This window comes from Vigna unguiculata, chromosome 11 (genome assembly GCF_037176805.1).
Source record: "Vigna unguiculata cultivar grain cowpea cultivar isolate G323 ecotype 2 chromosome 11, ASM3717680v1, whole genome shotgun sequence".
Classification (NCBI taxonomy): domain Eukaryota; kingdom Viridiplantae; phylum Streptophyta; class Magnoliopsida; order Fabales; family Fabaceae; genus Vigna; species Vigna unguiculata.
Window position 1 is genome coordinate 18,879,167 of NC_140802.1, and position 15,576 is coordinate 18,894,742.

At 30.1% G+C, this 15,576-nt stretch overlaps 1 long non-coding RNA gene and 1 pseudogene across 1 annotated transcript; both read left to right on the forward strand.

Annotated features, from left to right (window-relative positions):
- The first annotated feature begins 1,243 nt into the window (after window positions 1-1,243).
- Window positions 1,244-1,706, forward strand: LOC114168216 (uncharacterized). Its single transcript, XR_003600642.2, has 3 exons — window positions 1,244-1,327; window positions 1,426-1,547; window positions 1,621-1,706. It is a non-coding gene; the product is annotated as an uncharacterized LOC114168216 (long non-coding RNA).
- Window positions 1,707-2,706: 1,000 nt separating this feature from the next.
- On the forward strand, window positions 2,707-12,917 carry LOC146881604 (uncharacterized; annotated as a pseudogene).
- The last annotated feature ends 2,659 nt before the right edge of the window (window positions 12,918-15,576 follow it).

The window sequence follows — 15,576 nt, forward strand, 5'->3', positions numbered from 1 at the left end:
TTCTTAATTGTTGTATCTTTGATTCAAAGATCTTCCATACTATAGTTTTAAAAATTTATTTTTGTGGCCTATTGCATGTTGTTGATTAGTTATGAATATTGCATTCCCTTACTTTTTTCATTAGTGGTATATTGAAATCAGATCTTTATCTCCTATTTTCGTTGATTTGTCAACCTTTTACAACATTTAAAGTTACTTTTTGTTTTCTTTTTGTACTGCTTTCTGCCATATTTCCTTTTATTGCACAACATTGAGCCATGTGAAAAACAGCTTTTGTTCTTTTTTGTGATCTTCGTATTTTTGTCAGTCACTTCTCCCAATTTTTACTCCATTTGTTTAACCTAAACCACACTTTGCGTGTTGTTTCAGTAAATATCTTTTTTCGCATCAAAATCTGATTTTGCTTTTGCAGATTGTTTCTAAATTTGTGAAATGAAAACCAGAGCATGCGTATGGTGTTGTTTTGTATTTATGATCTTCCAATCTATTCTTTTTATGTTTTTATGTTTTGTACAAATACATTTCTGCAGACCTTTCTTCATTCCTTACTCTACTCTGATTTCCCTCATTTTCCTCATTCCTTCAACCATGTCTGTTATCCAAAAACACACTCACTCTTTACAAGAACTAAACCCTGAGAAGGAGAGTTGGAATATCCTTGCAAGAGTTGTAAGGTTATGGTTTGTTGAAGATTACACAAAAGGAAAAACTCCATTTCCATGGAAATTGTTCTTCAAGACCAAGAGGTATCTTCCTTGAACTATAAACGGCTTTTATTTTTTGACTTTTCCTAAATTTTTTTTTTACCCAAAAGTTTAGATATGTTTTTGTAAGTTTAAATGTGCTTCTATTTTTTCATTTATGAATCTTTTTTTTCAGGGTGTACTAATCCATGCATCTGTTAGACGCACATTGATATACAAATTCCAGTCTGAAATCAAAGAGGACAAGGTTTACACCATCCAATCTTTCAGTGTTTCATGTAATGGTGGTTCTTATAGAGCCACAAAACATGCCTATAAGATCAACTTCCAATTTGGAACCAAGGTCAATATGGTGCAAAGTACCTTAGTTCCGAAAACTACAACTTCATACACCCCTTTTTCAACCATCATAGCTGATGGTTTTGACACAGATTACTTAGTTAGTAAGTATGTTTTGCTTATTTTTCTTCATTTTTTTGTATAACTTTTTGTTAATTTCTTTTCTTTCTTTTTCCTCTTTTTGTAGATGTGATTGGGATGTTTACTGGTGTTGGAACAGAGCGGGAGCTAGAGAAAGCTGGTAAGAAAACCAAAATGAATGTCATCCTTATTGAAGCTGATGGGTAAGCAGATTTCATTTGTTTTTGTTCTTTATTGTTTTTTATTTTTCTTCATGTATTTCATCTGCTTCTCTTTTTATGTTATTTTTAACATTCAATAGTTTGCAACTGGAGTGTACTTTATTTGGTCAATATGTTGATATGTTAAATGCATTTCTGGCCTCTGGAGAGGATCAACATGTTGTCATTGCTTTGCATTATTGCAAAGTGAAGACCTTCCAAGGTAACTAACATAAACCACATTATTACAGTTGTATTAATGAATAAAAATCTTTTTGACATTTTCTCTTTTGTAGATAAAGTTTCTATTCAAAACTGTATGAACTGTACCAAGATTATCTTTAACTGTGATGGTGAAGATGCAACCAAGTTGAAAAAAATGTAAGTCTATATAGATAACATATATCTTTGTTTATACATAGATATATCTATATCTTTGTAATATAAATTATTTTTTTAATGTAGGATGTGGGATAATACTGAATCTCATTCTCAAGCTCTTACCCAACTTTGTGCTTCTTCTAAAGTTAGCTTAGAAGATGATTTCATTAAGCTGCATCCTAGGAGTTCAATTGAAGGTCTAAAAGATTTTAAGCAGGTTCAAATATTTGTCTCTATGTTCCACATAAATTTTTTTATTTAATGACTATTTTTTTTTTCATAATTTTATATTCTAAATTTTACAGGAAAGTACTTTTGTAGTAAAAGCTACTATCAAACATGTGCTAGATCATGATGATTGGTGGTATACAGCATGTATCTGCAACAAAGCAGTTTATCCTGATTCCAAAATGTTTTTTTGTGAAAAGTGTAACAAGCATGTCATTAAGGTTACACCTAGGTAAAATTTTCAATATTCACAACAGGATTTTATTAATATAATATTAAGAAAACTTAATAATGTTCATAATGTCTTTATTGTTTTTTTTAGGTTTAAACTGAAACTTCGTGTAATTGATGCTACGGATTCTACAACTTTTGTTGTATTTGATCGTGATGCAAGTGCAATGTTGAAGAAATCATGCTCTGACATTCTTGACTTGCAAGACAAGGTTAAGTTTTTAATCTAATCAATTCTGCTTATATTGTTGACATTTAACTTAAATGTTTTGTATAATTTTCAAATGAATTCACAATCAATTATTTACTATTCTATATTGGGTACTTCGTTTCCACTTATTTTACTCATTATTGTTGTACAGTAATCGTTTAACATTAATTTACATCATTTATATTAATTGCTTTTTTAATAGAACACTGCTGCTGGAGACTTGTCTAAAGAGTTTGAAGTCCTAATTGATAAGACCTATCTCTTCAAAGTTGAGTGCAAGAATGATTATAATACCAAATTTGAACAATCATTCAGAGTTAAAAAAGTTTGCATGGATGAAAAAGTAATTGAAAGCTTTTCTGATGTTGAAATTAAGTCTTTGGTAAGTTTTTTTTTTCTATTTATTTTCACATGTTAGCCTAATTTTTTCTTAAATTTTATCATTATTAATATTTTATACAATTTTTAGGATCTATACTCTACAAATGAAGAAGAAACCAAATTAAATGAGCGAACAAATCAAATCTCATCTGATTCCATTGCAGAGGTAGTTGAAGATTACAATTTAACTTATTTTATAAAGCTTTGTATATGCTAATCTTTTTTTTTTAGGATTTGTTGATCAAATTCACAGAAGAATCAAATGATCTTGAGACTCTAAGTGATGATTTGAACAATATAGTATCAAGCCATGCTCCTCCCGAAGAATCCTTGAAAAATAAAAATGTAATTGATGTTCAAATTCATGAGTTAACCCGCAAAGAATCATCTCATCTGGACAATCTTGATTTGGGTACTCAACCACCTGTTCCAGTACTTAAAAGACAAAGTCGATCTATGGTTCAAGAAAACAAGAAGATTCCAGTGAAGATGTTGAAGAAGAATATAAAGATTGAAAAGTGATAGACTTTATTTGGATTTTTTGTTATGTTATTTTTTGAAAAACATTTGCTGCTGTTATGTATTTGTACTTATGACCATTATTTTCTGTTTGTCTTTGGTTGTTATTTTGAAAACAATATTACTTCAACTATGTTTTAATTTAATTATGAATACATTTCATGCTTATTTTTAATTCTGTACTCTATTTTTTCTTTCAAAATTTGCTAGCTGAATCAAAGTGTGTTGATATAATTTGACATTGTCAACACTATAATCATGCTAGCTACATTAAATTAATTAATTTCAGCATAGGTTTTTCCTTTTGTTTTGGTTTATAAAAAATCCTTTATTTTGAATATTTGTTTACCTTTTTTAAATAGATTTCTTTAAATTTATATACATTTTCTTGTATATGCTTATTTTTAAAATTTAGTATATATTGCTAGCCTAATGTCGATGTTTTGATATTATTTTTAATGTCAACTACATTATGATGCTAGCTACATCAAATTCATTAAGTTTTTATCTATGTATATTTTCCAACTACATTATTGTTTTCGTAACATAAAAAAATTATTTCATGTTTTCACCATGATTCCTTTATCAAACAGATTGATTAACAAATCAAAAAACATTTCTAACTTTTCATTTAAAGGATAAAAGTTGATTTTTATTTTTCTTAATCATTAAGTTTTCTTCTTTTATTAATTAGTTATCTTTTATTTTATTATTTTATTATATTATTTTTATGTGTTATTACTCTGTCAACTTCTTATTTGTTTTTATTTATTAAAAAATGTTCATTTCTTCGTAATTTGTTTAAATTTATTTATTTAGTTATACTTTCTCAAAATTAATTTTAAAATTTTTTTAAGTAGCATTGAATTTTGAAAAACCCTTCTTTTATTATTTTATTAATTACAACTTAAAAAAAATATTTGCTTTGATGTTTTTTTTTTAAGTTTAGACCGTACCACATTGCTTCGTCATCCATCCTAATCGTTCAAAAACATGTTTTTATGTGATCACTTTTTATACAATATTACTTATTCTCGATTTTCTTTATAAAAATACAAACTTTCTGCAATAATCCTTCAAAGGTCGTTTTTTTCTATTTGTTTCCCATGCTTCATGTATGTTAAACTATATTTTCCTTCATCATCTATTCTCCAAATCTTACTTCATTTCATTTTTTGTTATCAAAATGTCATCTTTGTTCAATAATCGTTGAAATCAATTAAAACGACTGTTTTTTATGCATTTCTCATCTATGTCCACCTTTTTTGTCTTTCATAAGACAACTTATATTTTTACTTTGTTTCAACTCTGACTTACTATTGGTTTCTTCTAAAGATGTCATCTTTTTCCAGTAACCATTCAAATTCATTACTTTTCTGTTCTTTGTTTTTATCAGTTTTACATCACCCAATTATGTTTTTATTCCTGTATTTTAATATTTATGCTTTCATCATCAGTTTCATATTTGTCTTATTCATCTTTTTGACCTTTCTATCTGTTTTTTGTCTCATTAGGAGTTTGGACATGTTGATCCAATATTTTTCGCTATTTTTGGTGAGGAATTAGGACCCGTTTGGCACTTGGAAGATATTGAAGGGAATCAACATCAGTTAAGCTTTAATATGGATGTGAATCATCCCGTTCTCAGGGATGGTTGGTATAGCCTACGAGTTTTTTATAAACTGCAACATATCCATCAAATTGTATTTAGATATGTTGGCAATTCTACCTTCCACATCACTGTATTCCCCAACATGTCTACAATATCGACTGGTGCCAAATTTCTTTCAAACCTAATTCGGTTGCGAAAAAAACATCTGTTAGAGTCAAATTGTCAAAATATCAATGCAAAGGAAGCCATCTGGTGAACTTATAATTTTATTATTTTGGTCTTATATTTTGTTTTCTTTATATATTTGTATTTGTGGTCTTATTTTGTTCTTTTTTCAGGACCTCCAATCTGACTTTGCAGATTACGTTTGTAAACGTAGGTTGAGGAGGTTGGAATTGCAGGGACGTAACAACACCTTCATTGTTCAATGTAAACTTCTGCTACGTAATACACCAAAGAAGTCAAGTAAGATTGGGAAGGGATGGAAGGACTTCTGCACATTCAATCGTTTGGAAGAAGGAGATATTCTTGTGTTTCTAGCGGACAAAAAAATGAAGAAGAAGAAGATCAAAGTATACGTCCACAAAGAATGCAATTTCTAATATTCCACTTTTCTTTTAGTTTTCTATTTATATTATGTATGTTTTTTTGAAGAACTTTGAAAGTAGTTTGGTTTTATTTTGTTTGTAATAGTTTTAGCATCCTTTTTTTGTTGCTTCTAATAATTAGAAGCCATATCTAAAAGTATTTAACCGAATTTAATTATCGTCACGTTTTATATTTTAATTATTTTCGTAATACAAATTTTATTTAAGTAATGATTTTCTAAAATAAATTTACATTTCCGATACTATAAATAATTTGAAATGATTATGATAAGAATTCAAATATGTTAAAATATTTGATTGTTTTCCTTTAAAAAAAGTTTAACAGTAATAATAAAGAAGCCAACTTGATATTCTACAGTACTAATACTTGGGCATACTAACTCAATATAATTTTCAAAAGATTTTATTAATTTCTTTACAAAAATTATTTTAATATTTGTTGCAAAATTTATTGAAATTGTTTTTTATTAATATAGTAACCATGAAAACTTTAAAACCCATTTCATTTTGAACTCTCTTATAAGTTTTTTAATTAAAATTTTATTTCTTCGAAATTTTTTTTCATTTCTAAACTTGAAAACAATAAAATTATTTTGTTTTCGCCTTTCTTTAGTAGTTGCATTTTACACTAAATGTAGAAACAAATGTTTACTTGAATGGTTGACTATTACAAAGCAGAGTACTTTTGTGCTTGGCAAAAAAGGACATATATCACAGATCCACATTCTGAAATGAGGCTTTGCATTGTCTGCAAATCATCAATTTGGACTTTGGAGATCAAATCTTTTTCAAAAGGTACGCTTTTCCAAATTTTGAGTTATTTGTTCAGTTCTGCTATTTCCATATCAATGAAATGTTTGTTCTTTTTTGTCAAAAGTTTGTACTGACAGTACCTGAATCATCAGGAAGAATGTTGGTTGATTACTATAAATGTGCCTACATATACTAATAGGTTTTTTCTTCCTCTCTGCTTTACTTTATTCACAGTGCATTGTTAATTGCTTTTGTTATTAGTTTTCTATTTGTAATTTTAAATCTTCCTCCAACATGTAATGAATTTGTAAAACACCATAATACAACAATACAATGCATAACTTCTGCACACTTTGAACATTATCACAACCAAATGGATTCAACAAATGGAAGAAGAAAAAGGAAGAACATTATCCCACAAAATTTATCTACTACCTTGATGAAGTCCACAGGTTCAATATTTTTATGTTTCTCACATTGCATTTTTAAGTTTCTTCATTTTTTGGAGCTCATTTCATTCGTTTCTCATCCAATTAAATCTACATCTATGTTATTTTTTTTTCTTATTTTGATTTCATTAACAAATGAGGACAATACTACACCTCTTTCTCATATAAGATATTGTGGTAATAATTTTTTCATTCACTATAAATTTCATCCAACAAATTTATTACTGCATTCATTGTTATCAAACTATTTTTCATTTCATTCACAAATCTGAATCCATTGATTGCACTAACACAAATCTTTATTAATGCATTTGTTTGACATCTATTCTTTTCTCATTGGACTTTTTAACTATTCTACCAGTATCCAAAGAAAATGTTACGCCAGATTCAACTAGCAAAACCTACTTATCTCTCAATGAAGATACAGACGTGCAGAATAAAAGAATTCAATCTACTATTAGAAAGCCACTTTCCGAGTTGACATATTGTGGTAAGTTTGTTTTTGAATTTAGTTTTAATCCAAAATTCAGTACAAATGCTAGCACTGCATACTTATTAGTCTCATTTTTCATCTTTAATGCATATTATACAATTAACACACATTCATATTAGATGACATCATTTCATAATTAATTGGTTTCATCTTTAAATTCATTTCATAATCCTTTTTTTGACTGCATTTTGCAGAACTTGAACAAAATAATGGGAAAGCTGCACGAAGAAGAAGGAAACTTATTATAAATCACAAGTTGGCAGATAAAAGTAATTTCTTTCATATCTAATTCTTTATATATCTATTATTATGAAATCTTCAATTGAATTTCTTTCATACTAAATTTTTCTATTACTACCTCTCTTATCAGAATTTCAGGGTTCTACATCAATTTGATCTACCAATGCTCCAATTTTGCAAAACAGCAACAGTAACAACAAAGGTACAAATGAAAAATATATTAATTTTTTTAATGCTTTTCTCTTAATATATTAGTGCTTTAATATATTTTACTATTTTTTGTTTTAAAATTGAGTTGTGCATATTAAAATGTATTTCACTAATATATTTTACTATTTAAAATTATATTTGAATGATAAATTAAATTAATAACAGAATTACAAAATCATATATATAAATAATATTTAGTTCATTAATTTATGGATGTACTTGCAGGTATTGTTCAATTTGATTGTCCTATTGGAAGAAGCAAAATCAATGTGTTTAATACAGAACTGTTACCTAAAGAAATTGTGGGTAGCAGCTCCAGTCATGCTTCACTAAATTCTTCTGCTTTTTCTGAAGTTGTTAATCCTTTTTATGTTCAACAACACCAAAGTCATGGTAATTTATAATATAAACAAAATTCATTTCATTACTTTAATTTCTTTAATTGTTAAAAATTCAGCTTCCTAATATTAATTTCAATCTTTGTTAAAGGTTTACAATTCTATCAGCCTTCTCGGGAGCAGTCTATTAGATCTATTTCGAAGATATTGGATTTTGACAATAATTCTGAAGAAGATGAAAATGATGGTAATCAATAATGGTTCATTTTAAATAATAAATACTTTGTGTTTCTTTATTTAAATTGTTTTTTAAATAATAAATACTTTCTTCTTCTTTCAGATAACATAATTGGACATTTCAAATCTGATTTGTATTCAAAAGCTGAAATTCAAGGTCAAACAATACTTTTTAGTGTTTTTATATTTAATTATAAATGTTATTTAATTACTGACATATATGTTTTTTATGTACTTAGGAAATGTTGATGTTGGGGAGTGTTCACTTGAGTGTCCCTATTGTCAAGCTCAACTATGGTACGAAGAAAGATCTGATAAATGCAAAAGATTAAAACAAGTTGATTTCTCTCTTTGTTGTCAAAAGGGAAAAGTACAACTTCCATTGTTGAAGAAACCTCCACAATTGCTTCAAAAGTTGTTAAAAGGAGAAGACAGTACAAGCCAGAATTTCTTACATTACATAAGAAGTTACAACAACATGTTCTCATTTACATCCATTGGTGCTAAGATCCATTCCTCAATCAACGATGGATCAGGTCCTCCTCAATTTATTCTTAGTGGTCAAAATTACCATCGCATTGGAAGTTTATTGCCCGAAAAAGGATCAAATCTGAAATTTGCACAACTATATATTTATGACACAGAAAATGAAACAAGCAACAAAGTTAGTCACTTTGGGTATGTTTAAATAGTTTCTTTATGTTTTAGCCATCATTGGCATATAATTGACTAATATTTACTTTTTCAGGTATGATAGTCAGCAATCCATATTTGATAAATCATTGATCGAAGAATTGAAGAAAATGATTGACAAACACAATGTACTTGCTCAAACATTCAGAAGAGTAAGAGATTTTATACATGATCATGAACAATGAGATTTTGGATTGAGGTTATTTAGACATCGCTTTAAGGATCCTAGAGTATATAATACACCAGTAGCAGATGAAGTGGCAGCATTGATTGTTGGTGATTTGAGCACCTTAGATGTAGGAAGGGACATCATTGTCAAGAAAGTTTCTAGTCAATTAACAAGACTACATGAAACACACACATGTTTCATTCCTCTTCAATATCCTTTGATTTTCCCATACGGAGAGGATGGTTATCAAGAGGATATTCCAATTAGAGATTGTCAAAAATATGGACAAAGTAGAAAGAGAATTTGCATTTCTTTACGAGAATTCATTGCTTTCAGAATATAAGAGAGAAAGGTTGAATTTGGTAATGTTGTAAATTCACGTAGATTGTTTCAACAGTTTTTAGTGGATACATACACCATGATTGAAGCCCAAAGGTTGTCTTTTATACGAAATAATCAAAAACTCATTCGTTCAGATATTCTGAATGGGTTACAAGAAGCTGTTAACAAAGGTGAAACTGATCCTTCTTCCATTGGTGAGCATATTGTTCTTCCAGCTTCATTTACAGGTGGTATGAGATACATGTTCAATAATTGCCAAGATGCTATGGCAATTTGTAAGAGGTATGGCTATCCAGATTTGTTTATAACAATCACATGTAATGTAAATTGGCCTGAAATTGTTGATTTTGTCAAATCAAGAGGATTAACTGCTTCAGATAGGCCAGACATAGTTTGTAGAGTTTTTAAAATGAAATTAGACCAAATGATGACAGATTTCAAGAAGAATAATTTCTTTGGCAAAGTCAATGCAGGTATACAATTTTAATTTTCTTAATTTATTTTTCTTTTCTGCCTATTTTTTTCTCTAATAATTATTTTACAAATTTAGGTATGTATACTGTTGAATTTCAGAAGAGAGGTCTGCCACATGCTCATATATTACTATGGTTGAGTGACTCTAACAAGTTAGAAAATGCAAAGCATATAGATCAAGTTATCTCTGCTGAACTTCCTCATCCAGATCTCTATCCTAAACTTTCAAAGGCTGTTCAAACATATATGATACATGGTCCTTGCGGAGCTGCTAGATTCAACTCGCCATGTATGAAAGAAGGTCGGTGTTCTAAATTTTTTCCTAAAAAATTTAGACATTCAACTACAATTGATGAAGATTGATATCCTGTATATAGACGTAGAGATGATGGTTTATTTGTGTTGAAAAATGGACATAAATTAGGTAATGCAAATGTGGTGCCGTATAGTCCTCTTTTGTTAATGCGTTATCAAGCTCATGTTAATACAGAATATTGCAACAAATCCAACTCAATCAAGTATTTGTTCAAATATGTAAACAAAGGTCCTGATAGAGCAACAATTAAAATTACAGACAAGGAGAATGAATCTACAGAGATGCGTATTGTTGATAAGATAAAAAGATACTCTGATTGTAGATATTTATCTGCATGTGAAGCAGTTTGGCGAATTTTTGGTTTTGATATCCATCATCGGTGGCCAGCTGTTCAACGATTAACTTTTCACTTACAAGATCAACAACCAGTTTTGTTTAAAGATGATGATCGAATTGATGATGTATTGCATAGGAATGAGAATATGAACACCATGTTCCTAGCTTGGTTTGAAGCTAACAAAAAATTTGAGGAAGGTAGAAACTTGACCTATGCTGAATTTCCAACAAAGTTTGTTTGGATGTCTCAACAAAAACAATGGAAACCAAGAAAGCAAGGTTATAGTATTGGTCGACTAACATATGTTCCTCCAGGATCAGGTGAATGCTACTACATGAGAATCTTACTAACAAAACAAAAAGGTTGTATTGATCATGATAGTATAAAGACAATTAATGGTAAAACATTCTCCACATACCAAGAGGCTTGCCAAGAATTAGGATTATTGGCAGATGACAAAGAATTCATTGATGGCATTAAAGAGGCTAGCCATCTTGCATCTGGTAATCAACTTAGAAGGTTATTTGTTGCTTTGTTAATCATGAATACAATGTCTAAGCCAAATGTTGTTTGGGATGCAACTTGGACTTTACTTGCAGATGGTATCCTATATCAAAAAAGAAAAGACTTGAACATACCAGGTACTAAATTGAATTATTCTACACTGTTTTTTCCATAATTAGGTATTAATTACATATTCTATTTTTTAGATTTACAAATTGAAGAGCATGATTTACACAATCTTTGCTTACTAGAAGTACAAGAACTTCTAAATTCAAATGGGCGAGCTTTATCAGATTATAGTTGCCTTCCTCAACCTGATCTTTCAAATTCATTCAAATTTCAAAACAGGTTCATTGTTGATGAAATGAATTATGATAAAGAACAAATGGAGAAGCTACATCAATCTCTATTGCAGTCTGTCACTAATGAGCAACTACATGTTTATAACAGAATTATGACGGCAGTGAACTCAGAGGTAGGGAATTTCTTTTTCTTATATGGTTATGGTGGTACTGGAAAAACATATCTCTGAAAACTTTTGTCAGCTGCTATTAGAGCAAAAGGAATGATTGCCCTTAATGTAGCTTCAAGTGGGATTGCATCTTTATTGCTTCCTGGAGGTAAAACTGCTCATTCTACTTTTTGCATACCATTAGCAATCATTGATGAATCAACATGTAACATCAATCAAGGAAGTCTTCGTGCTAAACTATTGATGGAAGCAAAAATTATAATATGTGATGAAGCTCCTATGATGAATAAGCTATGCTTTCAAGCTTTTGATAGAACATTGAGAGACATTATGAGAGCTACGAATCAACATAATGCTGACAAACCATTTGGTGGAAAGGTGGTGGTCTTGGGCGGTGATTTTAGACAAATCTTGCCAGTAGTAAGAAAGGGATCAAGGTATGATATTGTGAACTCATCAATTAACTATTCTGATTTGTGGCAATATTGCACAGTTCTTAAGCTATTACAAAACATGAGGTTAAAGACTGCTACTTCAAATGAAAGTGCAAAAGATATAAAAGAATTTGCTGATTGGATTCTTAAAATTGGAGATGGAAATATGAATTTGAATGAAAGTGGTGAAGCCAACCTTTCAATACCAACAGATCTTCTAATTCAGGAAAGTGAAACACCTTTACTTTCTTTAGTCAAATTTGTTTATGGTGGTCTAATTGAAAATATCATGACTCCTGGATTCTTTGATGATGGTGCAATACTTTGCCCTACAATTGATAGTGTTGAACAAGTAAATGACTTTATTTTATCTTTGATTCCTGGTGAAGAAAAAGTTTATTTAAGTTCAGACACTCCTTGCCAATCTGATGATGATCAAGAAATTCAAGGTGAGTGGTTTACTCAAGAGTTTCTGAATGATATTAAATGTTCAGGAATTCCAAATCATAGGATTAAATTGAAAGTTGGCGTACCAATTATGCTTTTAAGAAACATTGATCAAGCAAATGGTCTGTGCAATGGTACAAGGTTGCAAGTTAATGATTTGGGAAAGAATGTTATCTCTGCTACAGTAATAATTGGCAAAAATGTTGGTGACAAAATATTCATACCAAGAATGAACTTGACACCTTCTGATTCCAGCATCCCGTTCAAATTTCAAAGGAGGCAATTTCCAATATCCTTATGCTTTGCGATGACAATAAACAAAAGCCAAGGTCAAACTCTTTCTAAAGTTGGACTTTATCTTCCTCGCCCAGTTTTTACTCATGGACAATTGTACGTAGCAGTTTCTAGAGTCACATCAAAGAAAGGACTAAAAATCTTAATTCTGGATGAAGATGGAAAAGTAACCACTACAACTACAAATGTGGTTTACAAAGAAATCTTTGAAAATCTTTGATAAAGGTATACAAATTACTTTTATATAATTCTTACAAATTTTCAATTATTTTACATTTAACTGTATTTAATTTTTACCTTGCAGATTACAATTGGTGCAGATTACTTTATTTTTTGGGTCCATATACAAATTTTGGTGCACATTACAGTTCATGCAGATTAGAACTGTATAATATATAGTGATTGATAAATGTTGTCATACTTTCATTGTTTATAATTTCTTTTTCCAGGAGCTACTTCTCTGCATTCCAGTAATGCTTCTTATATATTAATACACTATTGTTTCTTCTATTAGTTATATATATATATATATTGGTTTTCAATTGTTATTTGTTGGTTTACTCTATTTTCAACAATAAATATCTACATACATGTGCTTGGGTGTTACTGAATCCGAATTGACATAATTGCATTTCATTTGTTTAATTTTGTAAATGTTAAAGAATCTGAATTATATATTTTTGCTGTTACTTTACCTGTAACTTCTATACTTTATTTTATCTGTTACTTTACTGACAGTGAACAATAACAATTTTAAATTTGTTGTCACTGTTTGCACGTGACAATGTTCTGTATTCTGACTTAAAGGTTGTCATTCCTTCACAACTTTCACTTTACCATTTCATACGCATCCTTCACTCAACACTACATTTCAACCTCCATTTCTCTGCAATTACAAAATTGGAAATGGACCAAGCCCAACATCAGAGAACAATACTTTGGAAGTTCAACACCATCTACATATTCTCTAAGTGATGAAGGCATGACCACCTCCTTAGAAGCTCCATCAAGAAGGATCACTAGAAGCATGTCTAGAGGGGAGTTTTCTATTCCATCACCTTTATCTTTGTTTTGCATTACTTTAGTTTGAATTCCCTAAGTTGGTTTCTAGTTGATTTATTTTGGTTGACTTGTTGACTTTGATCCAAAGTTGACCTTTGACCAAGATTAGATTAACTTAAACCAACATGCTAATCCTTGTTTGTCTTGTTTTGTAGGTAATTAAGAGAAAGTAGAGCATGGCTAGGTGGCACTTGGTGATTGGAGCACTTGGATGAAGTGGAAGAGAGAGGAAAGCAAAAAGCATAAAGCAAAAGCAAAAGTAGACATGTACCTTGTCTCCTTTTGCCTTTGTGGTTTATGCCTTAGAAGGTCACTTGGTCTCCTTCCTCTTTTGGCCTAGAATCCTCATGGGAATGCCTCCACCAATCATCTTCCTTCACTTGGCCAAGACTCACTCTCACATTAGGTTTAGGGTTTGCTAATTAATCCTTTTTCATGTTTTTGTATTTGCTAAAGGACCCCTATGAACTCCTATTTAAAGGGTGCTCCTTGTCTTGTAAAAGGGTTGATCATTTTGTTTCTAAACTATTGTGTTTCAACCTTTAAATTTTCGTGAGCTCTCCTTCCTAGAAGTGAACTCACCTTTGCCTTATCTTGCTTGCAAGTGGCTGCACCATCACTCATCTCTAGGGCTTGGTTGGCTTAGATCCCCCCCTATGAGTGGCGTGCTTCTTCCATGTTTCATCTTCTATGCTTTCCATTTTTAATGTTTCTTCTTTCATTTTGGTTCTTTAAGTGTTGTTAATGTTGTGTGAGTTTAAGCTTGAATCCAACTCTCTTCTTCCTTTCATGAGCTTGAGAAATGAACCTTCACATCTAGATAGCTTGCTATCTTAATGTCCAGTGGGAATTTTCAAAAAGCTTTCTTAAATAACTTCACCATATTCATAACTCTAAAAGGAAACAAGATAATCCTTCATCACTAAGGTATGTCTTCAATTTTAACACAATTACAAATTTAGATCTATTACCCTACACGTATGTACTGCACCTCTCACTTGAGTTTCTTTATTATTTCAATGTTCAGAATTTTTTCAATTTTTTTTTCTTTATATATTTTTTTAAAATAATTATTAATTCTGAATTCAATTTTTATGAACGTCTGTTATAAATAAATATATTTTTTGTTCATATATAAGTCTGTTGACAACTTATATATGTTTTGTTTTTCATTCTGTTATTGCAGAAAAAATATTCATAATGTCTTTATTGTTTGAAAATAATTTAGTATCCTCATTGTTTTGTAGCCATTTTTGTTTGTTGATCGACACTTTGCTGTTGGTTATGCACACGAATTAGGCTCACAGTGGCACTTGGTAGATGTAAATGGTATGACCACAACAATTACCTATAACATGGATTCAGATAACCCAATGATCACTGAAGGTTGGTTTAATATGAGAAATTTGTATCAAATTCAAAGTGATTCTCACATCCAGTTTCAGTATTTGGGAAATTGTTTATTTCACCTAACAGTGTTTAAAGGTGGATGTACACCAACAAGTTGGACAACATTTATGAACCGTATTACTCATCAAAATACAAGATCTATATTTTCAGTGAAATTGTCAAAGTATGAAAGCAAAGCAAGTCACTTGGTATATTCCTTCTTATTTATTATTATGCTTATTACTATAATTAAATTCAAATAATTATGCTAACAATAAACGTTTTAATGATGTAGGATTTGCCTTCAAAGTTTGCCAACTTTATTCGGGAGGTCAAGGTAGAATACGAAAAAGGTCAGAGCTGTGGAGAGAGTTATGATCAAATGAGTGAGCAAAGGTCAGAGCTGCCGAGAATACGAAAAACAACAT